The sequence below is a fragment of the Maniola hyperantus genome, chromosome 12 (genome assembly GCF_902806685.2).
Source record: "Maniola hyperantus chromosome 12, iAphHyp1.2, whole genome shotgun sequence".
Classification (NCBI taxonomy): Eukaryota; Metazoa; Arthropoda; class Insecta; order Lepidoptera; family Nymphalidae; genus Maniola; species Maniola hyperantus.
The window spans coordinates 8,559,019-8,575,199 of NC_048547.1; the positions used below are offsets into that span (position 1 = coordinate 8,559,019).

The following is a 16,181-nucleotide window of genomic DNA, read 5'->3' on the forward strand; positions in this document are numbered from 1 at the left end:
TCATGAAAGTCTGAGCAAAGTCAAAGTACACTCTATAGGTACATTTCAGCCCATGTGCCCTTGACCCTTGAGATTACGGTCCACCGTTCACTTACCCATCGATGCCGCTGACATAATATATGTATTTGCATCGATGAGCTTTCAAATCCTGCCGGTAAGTCCTAAACTCTTGAATTAATTGAAAACTACGTAGGTACCAACCTTTAATATGTATACCTATACCTAATATTACCCGTAAGAATGCAGCCGGGCATGGAGTTATGAACTATTGTAAAGAAGTATTACGATAAGGTTTTGAGTATACACTATCCACGGAATGAAGTTAGTAGAGAGAGGGCTATCTCTGTTATCTAATCCCATACAAATGATAGAGAGAAAAGTCTCAGTGGGCGTTAATCATTTTGTGTCACCGACCAAAATGACAAACAAAACTATGTTTTCGAATTGAATTTTGAATGTTTTTTAAAAATACTAACTTCTTTCCGTGGATAGAGTATGATAGGATTAACACTAACCCTCCGTTCCCACTTGTCGTTTGTCGCTTGATGTTCCAGTGGCATAACATTTTGACACAAAATCGGTTACCCATAACTGTGAATATTTCCTATAGAATGTTCTGCCACTGGAACATCCCATTTAAATCCGGGCCCGACAAACGACAAGTGGGAACGGGGGTAACTAATAAAAAACGGACAGATTCTCACAATATTGTGTTAACGGAATCAGACACAATGAAATAATGAAATCTATCATTATTTAAAAAATTATAATGATGCATTCAGCAGTACACTATTGTCTTGACGTTAGATGCTGTGTGCAAAAAACACTAATGTTTTGAGCAATCTTACCTACTAAAACATTAGCAAAATTTTCACACGCTCGTAAATACAGCAATGTTTCTATTTTTGGGTTCCAACTTCTATTACGCCTGTAGTGTATCTACAGGCGTAACCGTAAAACGCTGCGAAACCATAATGTTAGCAGAACCGTTGAAGTACCTCGAGTTGTTAGTTGTACATATATGACATGCGAAACAGAAGCGAAAGTTCCTGTTTTAAGTCAAACGCAGAGATTAGGTTCTATTCCATGGCATTTTGGCGAAGTGCTCTTGTCCATAGCACATCTATTCTCTGCCAATAGTTTCGCTGCTATTTCGCAACTCGGTAGAAAACAACAGCGAAATTGTTATGTTTGCACCGCCGTACTTCGCAAGCGTAGCGAAACATCAGCGATTTCACGTTAAAGCCAATCTTTTCCAAGTTTCGCTTACGTATGCGAATGACAGTGTATAAGGATCAGTGTGTAAACAACTGACACGAGTCGATTTTGCACAGGTGGTCTTATAAATGAAAATGATATTTAAAAATAAAAGGACGCCTAGCGGACTCGGCCTGGCATCCCTGCCAATAGGCTTGGCCTGTCACATGTACTAATTAATATGAAAGTGTACGTAAGATATACATGCATATTATACATATATTACGTACGAGTATCTGAACTCAATCTATTAGTAGTACTATTAGTATGTAGTAGTAGTATGATGAAATCTATTATTCTGAAGTTAGGTATGTAAGTGCAAGCGACTTTCTTTTCTACTACATAATTTATCACAATATAAGTTAGTATGATAAGAACCTTCTCGAGACAGTAGAAGTTTATCGGAAACGACCTAAGTAATTATTGATTATTTGCTTCCAAACGGTCAATACAAACCGCTAACCGTTACCTACATTATTTAAAATTTTATACCTATCTACTACCTGATTAGTACAATATCTTTTTATAAAATATTATAGTGACAACACCTAATAATGATAAACCTATACTAATATTATAAATGCTAAAGTGTATCTATTTTCTGTCACCTGTTCAAGGCACAACCGCTGAACTGAATTTGACGAAATATTGTACCTACTTTCTATTATCTTGCACCCTGGAGACGCATAATATAATTTTCATTCTGGAAAATCAAAAAGTTCCCATTAAAATTTTATAAAACCTAAATCCACGCGAACGAAGTCACGGGCATCGTATAGTAAACTATAATTTAATCGACGAATTAAAAAAAATACTACTAAATAATACTATTATGTTGTCCTTAATCAATATTGATGAAGCTTCAATACTGGTAAGATATCCGGTCGATTCACGATTCTTAAATGCTTAATCAAAAGTATAGAAGCATCTTTACCTTGAGTGTAAAAAGCGTTGAGACTCCAGAACCAATTTCAATATTATATTATTTGTAATAGTCGCAATACTGATCACATTCACTCAATCCAAAAATCACGTTATTCTCTTGTTTGTTTGGCTCCTTCCGTCATCATTTGTGGAGAAGGCACAGCAAACGCACTCGCTCGATTCGAGATTAGATACTCAACTGACTTGCTCACACACAGGCTTGACGCTTATACCATACTAGCATGTTTTATTTAGCGTACCATATCAGTATTGAGAGCAATACTTAGGGACCTACGTATTTCTAGGTATATACTCGTACCTAGTACAACGAATGCATTTAATCCTCGACTCTAGACATCTTCGGTTTGAAACTCTATCTACTTACCTACTTAGAAAATACTAGAGATATTTTCAAGTGGAACTATTTGATTTCTTATCAATTACCGAATATTAGAAAAAAAATATTTTTACCCTTGGTAATTAATTTTCAGCATCTAGGAAAAATACCTTTTTTTATAAAAAGTAAAAACTGATTCTCATTGTTTACCTTTGCGGAGGTTGCAACTTGCAATCTATTTCTCAATTACTATTATTCGCATATGCGTGTGAAAAGTTATATTCCCTCTCCATTAACCTTCTTCTAGTACCAGGGTTATTAATCACATATTACTAGCAAGGTCCAGGTTCAGTAACTGTTTTTGACAGTTACAGTATTAGATAGGTATACGGAGCGACAGTCATTAGACCTGAATTTGGATGACAACACAAATAGCTACAGGCACAGGTATGGCCAAATAGGCTTAACGATTCCTGACAATGGACGACAACACAAACCATTTATATGTAGGTAGGTACAGGTCTAAGCTTACAATCCCTGAAGCTTGAACATATTATTTACCAAAATACAAAAGGAATCTAGGTGACTAAAGTTGAATGCTTAAAATAAATTACCATACATATAATACAGCAGACACATGCTTTCTCAAAGATCAGGAACCGTTACTTAGTTATTTATTCCACGGGATAAATAATAGTATTTAGTATAATGGCAACAGCACTTCAAGGATGTAAATACATAATATTTCAATAGGTACGCTTTGACAACGAGGGCTTGCCCCATGTATTCTATGCTCTTTCCTTTGTATGAAACAGAACAAAATAGTTTTGTTGATTTCCACTGAAACGTGGAGCCTCATTATGAATTGTGTCGCTATGGTTTTACAAAGAACCAAACGAGGAATTTGTAATTTGCATACTTTCGCCAATGCTGTGCAACCGGTTTACCGCTCAACAAACTTTCTTAAGTCTTGAGGCTCAATCATCTCGTTTTGGTGGTTATGTTACTCCAGTAAAATAATCTTTTAAATTTCTTTACAACTAGAAATTGTATACAGTACCTATGCAAATTGAAAATATTACAATAAAACTTAAAGCTAGCCTTATCTAATTACTACACAAATCATGCTCGCGTGGAATGGTACCAAGAATACTGGCTGCATTTCCGCGCTGGACAGCCAGGCTGATCCGTTGCGCAAAAAATGAGCCAGCCCTTCTGTCACCAGATGAGGCTATTAATCGCGGTGAAATGTCTCGTAAATTTTTTTTAGCACTAAGACTCCATGGCCCCAGGGTCTCCACGGCAAACGGAACAAAAATGTAACTCTCGATAAGAGAGGCCGCTGCCGTTTTCAGCTGTTTCTGCTGCGGCTCCCGGTCTTGATGCTGTTTCCCTGATATGACACGGGGCCAATATGTCAACGCAAGTTGCGTCCCACCTATACATACCTACAGTACGTGGCAGAAAATAATGTACATCGATCTTTAGAAAGAGACAGTGGTCTTGTAGAGCGTCGTCGCTGTCGTTGAGACCGACAAACCGTCACATACTCGTAGGCATGAGTTACAGAGACAACGCTCTACAAAGTCGAAATCTCATTCTAAAGGTCGATGTACCTATAGTATTTTCTGCCGCGTACTGTAGGTAAATTGGCAGACTTCACACACATTTGAGAACATTTAAATAGAAAACTCTGAGGCATGCAGGCTTCCTCACGATGTTTTCTTGCTGCACCGTTAAAGCAAGTGGCATTTAATTGCTGAAATTGGTAAATAGCTCCGAAAAGCTATAGATGCGTGCCAAGGATCGAATCCCCGAACTTCCGAATAGAAGGCTAACGTCTTAATCACAAGGCTATCACCGCTTTTTGTGCTATTGTCATTATTATAGGTACCTCAACTTAACGCGAGTTGACTTCACTTAGCGGGCTTACTCATCTACGTCAAGTTAAACCACGAAGCACGACTTGGCGTGAGAATCGCAAGTGAAAATTCCCACTTTGATTCCCGTTTAGGTCACTACAAAACTATAATAGGATACTAATAATTTTAAAGCTAGTCATAATATTATCATCTTTAACATCTATAATAATAATGAGGTAGGTAGGCTTCCAGATTTTACTGCATAAGTCTCGACCGGAGAAGGTACGACTGAAACGGATATAGTTAAGTAAAAAGTTTATTTTATTCAAATAAATTTAATAAGTGTTTTGAAATCGTCATATCCGCTACCGCTTACCGCTGTGCACTTACACCTACCAATCATTATAGAAGTCAGTGATAGAGGCCTCATGCCGGAGTTCCAAAGTTTTCTTAACAAAAAACAATTTATTACAGTTATCCTGTGCAATTCAAATTTTTACACACGATATTTTTATTGACTAAAATGTACATACTTAAACAATTTTTTTTATTGAGCAATTAGATGGTGCCCGCGGCTTTGCCCGCGTTGATATAGATTTTTAAAAATACTGTGGGAACTCTGTTTTCCGGGATAAAAAGTAGCCTATGCCCATTCAAGGGATGCAAGCTATCTCTGGCGACAAAATCAGTTTAACGGATTATGCTTTTAAAGTTTCCGTTTTCCTGTGGGAATATGTTATTTTTCCGGGATAGAAAATAGCGTATGTACTGGATGAAACCTAATTCTGTACCAAATTCTATCAAAATCAAAAGTTAAACGACAAATCGACAGACAGACACACACTTTCGCATTAATCAAATTAGTATGGATATGTATTGATAGAAAAATATCATTAGTTTTTATTATACAGGTTTGTATGATCTGTGTAACGTAAAAGATCACATTTTCTGCCTGTCTTTGGAGAATGTGTTAAATCTTGCTAAATTGTATTTAAATTAGTGTGTTACTTAACAGAGAAACAGTGGGTCAATTGGTCTTAGGAAATTTTTAAACATCTCAGATTATCGTATATATTTGACTTCCTCAGATACATTGTTTAAATAATAGTTCTTAATGTTCTCGCCGAAACGTCCGTTGATCATTATTCATTATGATACGATAAAAATTGGCATAGAAATCTTATCTGAATAGATGCTTGTTAGAAATAATACGACTTGGCTGGATAGTTACAAATATAATAACTAATATTATTTAGTGATCGATATTGTGACCTAAATGTAGTAGGTTAGTTCCTTCACTCTAGTTCACTCTGCTCTCACAATGACGCGGTCATGCTGAGGATGCAGATAAATTTGACTGTTGTGAAGTTGGTGCAAAACAGGCAGCCCAAGATTCTCTTTGGGTTACTGACCCAGCGAAGTAAGTATGTATTTTAAAATCTATATTATACATGTAATGAACAAGATTGTCATGATTAAAGCTCTGGAATAACAGGAAATTACAGTGTCATAAACTCCGACTGTAAGCTAAGCTATGGGACAAGATGAGGTTTTAAAATTTTACGAGATGTTTTTAAAATATTCGTTATTTTATTCATAGGTCCTGTAGTATCCGGCATTTTTGCCTTCAAGACTAAAGCCATATGTACATTAAAAATAAATTAAAAACATAAAGCTAAAAATTTTATAAGTGCCTCTTTCTAAAAAGAGTGGGTAGGCACCATGTAGGCACCTAAGGTTGTAGGTAAGCATAACTAATTTTTATTTAAGTACCTTAAAAATTGATTGGAAGGCTACGAATATTTTTAGGCAGGCATGTAAGTTTCTTCACGATGTTTTCGATGTGTCCACACAACTCTGAAAAGTTAGAAGTGCGTGCCCGGGATCGACCCCCCGCCCCGACCTTCGACTAGAAGGCGGACGGTCGTCCTAACCACTAGGCTATCACAGCTACCATACGTCATATTATATCTTAGTACCTACAAGATAATACACAGGAAAAAATATTTATAAAAACCAGAAGTGAATGTGCGAATGTTTTCGTATGTGGTAGTAAAAGATGTTACGGTGTCTGCCAAGTGTCTGCAACTACGTGTTTATCTCCGTTAATACGGTTTATTAATATAAAGGTCTCACTCATCTTCATATTAACAATAGCAAGCAAATAAACTATACTATTTATTTTTATGCAAGCGCAAACGTAGTGATTTCAAGATTTTTCATTATACAGAAAAATATATTCTCGAAAAATTGTCATAAATACCTACTTATATGACTAAAGAAATCAAAAAACAGAAGAAATCAAATTGAAACCAATAACATAGAAAAATATCATAAATATTAACGCACAAATTGATCACCATAAAATAATTATTGTGCTAAAACATAAATTCACTAGCTGATGCCCGCGACTTCATCCGCGTGAATTTCAACTTTTAAAAATCCCTTGGGAACTCTTTGACTTTCCGGGAATAAAAGTAGGCTATGTCACTCTCCAGGTCTTCAACTATATCCATGTAAAAATCAGGTCAATCTGTTGCTCCGTTGAGACGTGATTGAAGGACAAACCAATAAGCCAACAAACAAACACTCTCTCGCATTTATAATACCTATGGGTAGGTGATCAGAGTTTATTAGAAACATAAACAACCTATTAGAATCATTTCGAGTTTTTGAGCAGCTGCCAAATCTATTTTTATATGTAAATGAATAACAAGCTCGAATGTTTCATGAAAAAATAAAAATAATAATTCAACACAACAGTATCAGAAACTTATAAATTACTTGATCAGTCACCAAGTGATTATTAAGTTCTGAATCATACATTATATTATGTTCTAGATAATAGAACTTCTGTCACTTCAGCAAGTATAGTCCGTGACAGGTCGAGATGGCAATCGGGGTAATCGGGACGCCCGCATACCTGCACGTCACCCTCGCTCGACCGCTCGGTTAGCGCAGAGGCCGTGTGGCTGTGCGGGGCGTTCCCTCCCTGATTGCCATCTCGATCTGTCGCGTACTATACCTACCTAATATGCAGAATGACTTCATTGTCTCTTTATCAGTATCCAGTAGGACGTGATAAGCGGATGCATTACTCGTTCACTAGGTATGCCGTAACGTTTCAGAGAACGCAATCTTTTTCACAGGTATTTTCATTGGGTTTTAAAATTTATTTTAAGTCTGCTTAGCAAAAACGAAATATCTTTATTGCGGCTCTAACCCGCAACTAGGATATCTTGCCTCGCTAAGATATACCTAGTATTAAATAAAGTCGCAATGTGTGTGTGTGTATATTCGCTTTGACCTTTCAAACTTCTAAGTGGATTTCAGTGCTGTTTTTACGATCATTTGCTAAAAGCCTTCACCTTATCTTATCTTGGTCTTACTTATCTTAGTGTAGTTGTAATGACCCTAATGCAGTAGGTATCCATATGCAAAATTTAGAAAATGGAAACGCATGAAATCTCCGATAAATCGCTAACAAGTAGGTACTAATGCAAAAGTGTGTTGTTTGTTGGCTTGTCCTTCAACGCAGCAACGGAGCAAAGAGTCTTAGTTTTTTCATGGATATAATTATTAAAGACCAGGCTATTTTCTTCGGGAAATTAAAGAGTTCCCACGAGGTTATTATAACCTAAATCCATGCGGGCGAAGTCGCGGGCCTCATCTAATTGGAAATGATTAGTCTTCGTATAAACAACAATACACTCTACTGATACATACCTCGTTCAGTAGATTTTTAAAATTAGCTTTTATCTTTCAAACAAATACGACTGGCTGGCTTTAGCTATGCGATGCAGCGCCGGCCATAGAAATCTGTTCAATGCTGTTGATTGTTGAACTTCTGCCGTCAAGTACCTGTAATTGTAAGTATGAAATCGCTTAGAAACACTCATCACGCTATTTGAGGTTTTTCCGATACAGTAAGCTTACAACTCTGACGTCACTTTGATACCATAGTGGAAGTGTATGATGAAATATAATACATACTGGGTTTCCGTTCCGGTGTACGGAAAGGGTGCTCTACTTTTCCGGATAAAATGCTTTGTAACTGTGAATATGAAATAATGGTGTAGAGTTCGTTTTGTAACGTAAAATACCAGCGATCCGCCCCGACTTCGCACGAGTGACGATTTTTTCCGTCGAAATTCAGAATTAGCAGCTTCCTAGCCCGCGACTTCGTACGCGTGAATTGAAGTTTTTAAAAATCCCGTGGGGATTCTTTGATTTTCCGTGATAAAAAGTAGCCTATGTAACTCTCCAGTTCTTAAACTATACCCATGCAAGAAATCACGTTGATCTGTTGTTCCGTTGGGACGTGATTGAAGGGTAATCGCATCGCAACGCAACGAAACACATTGCAGCGCAACGCATCTCAACGTAACGTAACGCAACGCGTCGCAGTGCAGCACACCGCAACGCAACACTACGCATCACATCACAATGCAACGTATCGCATCGCAACACAACGCAACGCATCTCATCGCATTGCATCGCATCGCAACGCAACGCATTGCATCGCACGCATTGCATCGCATCGGAGCACAACGTAACGGCGTTATAAGTGTGTGATATTATCGATGCGTTACGGTAACGCATCGATAATATCACACACTCACACATAGATGCGTGTTAGTGTGCCCTGCAAACCTATCTCTGCTGCGTTTTGTACTTAGTACCTATCTTTGTCGTTGACATCCACAGCTGGACATAAAGCTTCTTCTTCATATTGCAGGGATTTCCACAATCCACAATGCCGCTTATATTCACGTGGTATTTTGTCCACGTGGTGGACTAACCGACACAGCGCTTTCCGGTGCGAGGTCACCAAAAGCTTTATTCGAAGATAGGAAAGGAAGACTGATGAGTTAATTAGATTCCAATTTAGACCACAGGTACCATACTTGTTTTATCAAGGAGGTTTAAATTTATAATAATTATGGCAGAAATCGGCTTTGTGTAGAAACATTTAAATTAAATTAAATACCGCATCTACCTTGTTAAACCTGATAAAATTAGCATTAAAATGTCGAATCATAAATTACTTGATAGTCACAGCTTCTTTTAATTAATTAGGTCCTTACCTACTATTTTGTAATCGCATATTTTGTAACTGACATCGATGTTAGGGTGCACGGATGGCATTAGACAGAGTCCAGCGAGCACATCCGTGGAAGTACCGCCTTGATCCTCCTCCGCGCCTCCTTGCGATCCGTTTGATGTCTCTTCTGTCCACGTAGCCAAAGTCTACGCTATCCAGTGCGAGGTTGCAATTGGGTATTTGACTCCAATTTTTTTATTACTTTACTAACCCGCGACTTCGTCCGCGTGGATTTTCATTTTTCAAAATCCCGCGGGAACTCTTTGATTTTCCGGGACAAAATGTAGCCTATGTGTTAATCTAGGGTATAATCTATCTCCATTCCAAATTTCATCCAAATCCGTTCAGCCGTTTTTGCGTGATTGAGTAACAAACATCCAAACATCCAAACATCTAAACATCCAAACATCCACACTTTCACATTTATAATATTAGTAGGATAGTAGGATTATAAACTAGAATAAAAATAATGACGTTAACTGAAAAACTAATTAAATCGATCAAATAAGAAAAAAGTTATATAAGCATTTAAATATTTCTGATTAGACAGAGATAGCGATACAGCAGTTTGACGTCACACCTACTAATGCCATAGTAGCTTCGTGCGGTTTCATACAAATTTTCGTTTTACGAGAAAGGGATAGAAGACCCTCCCACTCCAAAATTAAAATGCCTGTAACTTTGTAAATATTTGTTGGATTTTAATATTTTTTTCAGTGTAGGTACGTCATTATTTTTATCCTAGTTTATAATAAAGTAATAATATTTATCATATTCAAAAGTAGGCAAATACCCAATTAAAACACCTTGAGACCACAACGTCCATCGGTTCTTCGAACTATGCCACTTCAACTTCGCAACCCGTTGGGCTATGTCTTTTTCTTTGGTTCTCCTACGGATCTCCTCATTTCTGATTTGGTCCTGTTAAGAAACTCCGAACTCTATACTCCGTCTGATTACAGATGTCCGATCGCTAGTCACAAGAATTAACGGTGGGTACGTTCTTTGGAGCGAGGATGCTTACTGCTTACCGAAAAAATTGCAAACGACTTAGCAAGAACATAAGCCTGAACAAAATATAATAGGAAAGACTCCTTCCTATAAAATTTAGTTTTTTTCCTTCCGAAAGAGCAGAAAGATAAAGAAATAGCAAGATTATCTATACGCGACAGGTTGAAATAGCAATCGGAACGCCCCGCACACCCGCACAGCCCCTGCGCTAGTCTGGTGACGTGCGGGTGTGTGGAGCATCCCCCGCCTCACACCCTGATTGCCATCTCGACCTGTCGCGTAGGTATTATAGGTATCTTCTTTCATTGGCGTTTTAGCGTCCGACCACTACGACCCCAAAATGTTTTCCGGATAAACCATGACCATCATGACGTAGATTCAGAATAGATTCTATTATTAACATTACAATATTAAGTAGTTTGGTTTTAAACAGGGAGATAATATTATTTATAACGGCTTTACTACTACGAAACACTCATACTCGTATTATTACGCTGAGTTGTAGGAAGGGGGTGTGACACTAGTCAGGTATTTACTATGGTATGTACTATGTAGGTATTTTAATATTTTAGCAGGAATTTTTTTTGCAAGTCAATATTGAATCATATTCTGGTTAGGGATATCTATTTTTGCACGTGTTAAAAACCATGTATAATGGTTGATTCATAATTTAACCCATAATGACTATGGCTAACTGTAGATATAAATACATAGATTAAAATAGTTTAAAGGAAAAGGTGACTGACTGATCTATCAAGCACAGCTTAAACAACTGGACGGATCGGGCTGAAATTTGGCATGCAGATAGCTATTATGACTTAAGCATCCGCTTAGATAGGATTTTTTTAAATTCAACCCCTAAGGGGGTGAAACAGGCGTTTGAAATTTGTGTAGTCCACGTGGACGAAGTCGCGAGCATAAGCTAGTAAAATTACTTTAGTTCTATAAAGTCTTATTCACTCTTCTTTGTGTATAATTATACGTAGGTACTTTATTTCAGTGTCTGCATTAATTATGTTTATTATCTATTTAATACAAAACAATTGTTAAAATAAAACAATGTTTTTAACGGGTATCACTTACCAGTTACCACGTATCCATATTTTGTAGTAGGTACCTAACCGTAGACACCGTTAAAACAAGGTTTTCCCTACTTAACTCCGAAAAGTTAGGGGTACGTGCCCGGGAGCCCTGGACCCCCGCCTAGGAGGCCAACGTCTTAACCACTAGGCTATCAACGCTTTTTTATATGATATGGCTCAGGGATTGCTATTTTGTAAATCCAAATCAAAGTAAATAGGTTTTTTTTTCAGCAAACCCCCTGATATTTATATTTCAGGATCCTTGAGGGTCGGTAAAATTAATATTGATTTTTCTTTTTTCTACCTTTTCAAAGTTCACTTATTTATTACTTTATAAGTTAGTAGGTAATTTACGGTCACTGTGGACTTGCACATTATCTCGCTTTAAGCTCCGCGACACCCGGATGCTTCTGGTCCTCAGACACCGAGCAAACAGATGTCCTGAACTCCTGAACGAATGCCCACACTTTAGTGCACGCAAGTTGGACCTCGAGTCCGAGTTTGACTCAGAAATTACAAGTAAATAGGTAACTGCTTAGTTATTGTACCTAAGGCCAATTGCGCAGTGTCGCATTTTGCATCATTTCGCAATGGTCTTCGAAGGATCGTGACTAGATGTACGTGAATTGACTACGGTTTACAAAATCGTAAATTAGCTCTTAAATTAGACGCTTCGAAATCACGTCGATCAAGTAAAGCTTCACTTTATTACTAAATCCAATTTATTTCTATGGGAATTTTTCATTTTCTCATTCTACTTGCTCTACAACTACAAATACGGGTGCTAAGTAGGTACCTATGTAAGGACAGCTCAGACCCAAGAAAACTCGGTGCCCTATAGACGAATTAATTATTATTGACGCTATACTATCTGTCCCGGCTTTACTCCGCAGTCACAACCGCGGCGCGTGCGCGAAATGACTCCCTTGAAAAAGGACCCCGGATGGGTTCGAAACTAGTTGGGCTAACGTCGACTAAACACGTGAGTAAAGCCGGGACAGATATTATATGTATAATGGAAATCACTCCCGATAGTTTAAACGCTAAAATATTATTGACGCCTCTTGTAACTTCTCCTACGAAATATTGTATTGTATAAAACGGTTACATACCACGAATAATTAAGCGATTTTTAACTGCTGATATTTCGAGACTCGGTTGCATGAGTCGTGATGACGACTAATAATTAATCATCGTGGTATGTACCCGTTTTATACAATACAATATGTCGAAAAGGGCTTAAAATCATTCGCCTACATCCTATGACGTTGCCGTTCGCATCCTTTACCTATGGAAGGGCCGGTCCTAAATAAGGAGCAACTTGATTAAAACGACTAGTAAACTAACTCTTCCTGTATCTTGGCAGGAAAAGCCATGGAAAAGCAGTCGACTACATTCATAAACTCAATTTAATACTCAGAAGCGATTTCTAAAAAATCCTATTCTAAGTACTAATTAATTCTAGTCAACTTATTTTTAGTAACTTGAAAAACCGGCCAAGTGCGAGTCAGGCTCGCGCAACGAGGGTTCCGTAATTCAGTCGTATTTTTTCGACATTTTGCATGATAACTCAAAAACTATGATGCATAAAATTAAATAAAAATCAGTTTTAGAATGCACCTTTCATATAATACCCCACTTAATATAGTTATCTTTAACTTCGAAAATTGAAAATACTAATTATTAGTTTATGACCACAATTTTTTTTTTGTGTGATGTAACCAATTCAAGGTTTTTAGTTTTCCCCTAATGCCAGCTATAAGACCCACCTTCCTGCCAAATTTCATGATTCTAGGTCAACGGCAAGTACCCTGTAGGTTTCTTGACAGACAGACGGACAGACAGACAACAAAGTGATCCTATAAGGATTCCGTTTTTCCTTTTGAGGTACGGAACCCTAAAAATAATGTGATAGACAGTCTGACGGACGGAGAAAGTCGCACCATAAGGATTACATATTTACCATATTGGCACGGAACTCTAATTATAAAAAAAAAATTACTAGCGTGCATATTTGCTTTTAAAATCACGCAGGCGGTAAGTTATTTGGACTTTATACAAAAGATATAGGTAGGTAATGTAATAAATAACACGCCAATTCTATATTACAAACTAGATGATACCCGCGACTTCGTCCGCATGGATTAAATCCCGTAGCCTATGTCCTTCCCCGAGATGTAAGCTAACACCATACTAAATTTCATCAAAATCGGTTAAACTGCTGGACCGTGAAAAGCTAGGAGACAGACAGACAAAAACACTTTCGCATTTATATTAGTATGGATTAGCGAAAAAAAGGTTTACGTAATATTTACTGAAAGTAACATACATAATATGCTACTCTAAAACAACTTTTACTAAGTTTATATTTTATCTAGCTATCCGTTATTCCGGATTCGAATTCGAGAGCAAGCGAGTACACAGAAAAGCAATGCAGAAAAGTTAAATTTTTCAGCATAATATTTCTATACTATGGAGGCAATATATCGCGAGCTTTTTGGTTTTGTTTAGTTTAGTTGCTAGATACATACCTATGTGTTGATCGGTACTCGGTAGGCAGTCAGGCGACCCAATATTTTACATTTATTGTGATAAAAATGGATAAAGTCCATAGCGCATATCATTTATTTAGAAACTAGCTGATGCCCGCGACTTCGTACGCGTGGAATTAGATTTTTTCAAAATTCCGTGGGAACTCTTTGATTTTCCGGGATAAAAAGTAGCCTATGTCAATGTATTACAAAGCCGTAAAGTCAGTAGAAAAAAATCCTCTTTCTTCTGGTCATTGAACTATTATGTACTCTATCTTCCAGGTGCGTTTTCTTCTGGTTAGCTTACCATTACTACATTGACTAAACATTGTAGGTAGCCCCGATAGGTATGTTACTCAAAACGTATTGTAGGTAAGTATGTTATTACAAGCTGAGCCTTTGTGCCTCGATATCTTGTAGAAACCCACGATAAAGCATATCTAAATAATATTTGTACAGTTTTAATGTTCGAGATAAGTATGATTCATTTTTGGATAACGACGAAAGACAAAATAAAAATTACTTTACATTGAACTAATTCGGGGATGTAGGTTTCATAGATTAAGTAGAGAAAAGTCGTACCTAGGTACGTATCTACCGACGCTACAATCTTCTATGACGTATATCACCGTGTTTACTTGAACTCTTTTGTGAATCTAATAAAAATAGAAAACCCGTGGTTAATGATAAGAACATAATCTACTTATCATCTTTGCGTGTTTGCGTGGTAATAAGCCGCCTAGAGGGTTACCGATTAGGGTTGTGGAATTAATTACCTACTCTGTACCATACCCCTTCCAAGTTAGTCCACTTTCATTTCTTTATTAACTAGGAGGGGCATTTATAATGTTCTGGCAACAAGTAGTTTTCATATTTTTGAGTTCCTTGACCATGAAACCCGTAAGTTAGGCATTAAAATATTTTTTTAAAATTAACTAAGTTGGCCTAGTTTTGCCGATTTTTAATGTTATCGGCGGCCATCTTGAAAATAAACTATTTCTAGTGGTCCGATTTTAGCAATTTTTGTTGTTGATGACGTACGTGACAGGTCGAGATGGCAATTGGAGGTGGGGACGTCCCGCCCAAGTGTTTTTCACCGGATTACGCCCGGATTAGCGTAATCCGGTGCGGGATGAAATTACTCCTAGGGGTTCTTGACTAGTGCGTTTTTCGCTAAATTAACCCGCTTGGACCACCTGGTGGGAATCGCATTCAAAGGCTATTTGTCATGGAATAAAAAAAGAAGTATCAGAACAAATGATGTGATCATCAGGGCCTTTGCACACGGCGAAATTGTCCGCACAGTCGCAGTTGAAGTGCGTCAGACGCTATAACGGATAAAACGAGCTCATATTTACAATTTCATTAAAAATTACGTTCATAATAAGATAACATAAGGATCCGAGACATGGTCGCTAACTATGAGCTTCATAAGAAAGCTTGCGCAAGACTGTCGCGTGTGAAAGTCCCTACAAGATAGTAGATACCTATGTCCTAGACGTCTATCGGTTGATGATGTTAATGATGATTGATGAATAAGATTATAATACAAACTGCATTGTAATATTATGAACGTATTTTTAATGCCTTATCACCATTATAATGTATGAATTTGCATATGAATGTTAGTCACCTATTTTACTTCCGATGAATCATCACTTTATTGTTAACCCTCATCAAGGACTACAGGTAACAATTTATTACTAACAACCAAATGCTTGAGTCATTTTTTCCCAAAATATTTATGCAACTCAAAAATTTCTTTGTGGTCAAATGCAGGGTACAACGTATTTGATAAGATCATATTTGTAGCCTGAGCGAGTCATCAGTACCTTAAACTGAAGTAGGTATATTTATTACCTGCCTACCCCCTCCTACCTAGTACCTACCCTCCTTAATTAAACAACTAGCTAATACCCGCGACTTCAAACACGTGGATTTAGGTATTTAAAAATCCCGTAGAAACTCTTTGAATTCCCTGGATAAAAAGTAATCTATGTAAGTAACTCTAGGTCTTTAACTATACCCATTCAAAAAATCACGTCGATCAGTTGCTCCGTTGCGACGTGATTG

General features: G+C 37.4%; 2 protein-coding genes across 3 annotated transcripts in view; one reads left to right on the forward strand and one right to left on the reverse strand.

The window, feature by feature from the left end:
* Positions 1–2,409, reverse strand: part of LOC117987027 (uncharacterized) — a 31,820-nt gene extending 29,411 nt beyond the window's left edge. The window contains exons 1-2 of one of the 2 annotated variants that reach the window (XM_069502013.1): positions 2,192–2,409; positions 1,916–1,960 (exon numbers count right to left, since the gene is read on the reverse strand). The gene's annotated coding sequence lies outside the window, so the exon portion shown is untranslated. The remainder of the gene's footprint in view (positions 1–1,915; positions 1,961–2,191) is intronic. The other variant, XM_034973990.2, reaches the window with a different exon arrangement.
* The window catches only part of LOC117987029 (uncharacterized), a 191,278-nt gene that overhangs the window by 83,611 nt on the left and 91,486 nt on the right, over positions 1–16,181 (forward strand). The window lies entirely within an intron of this gene.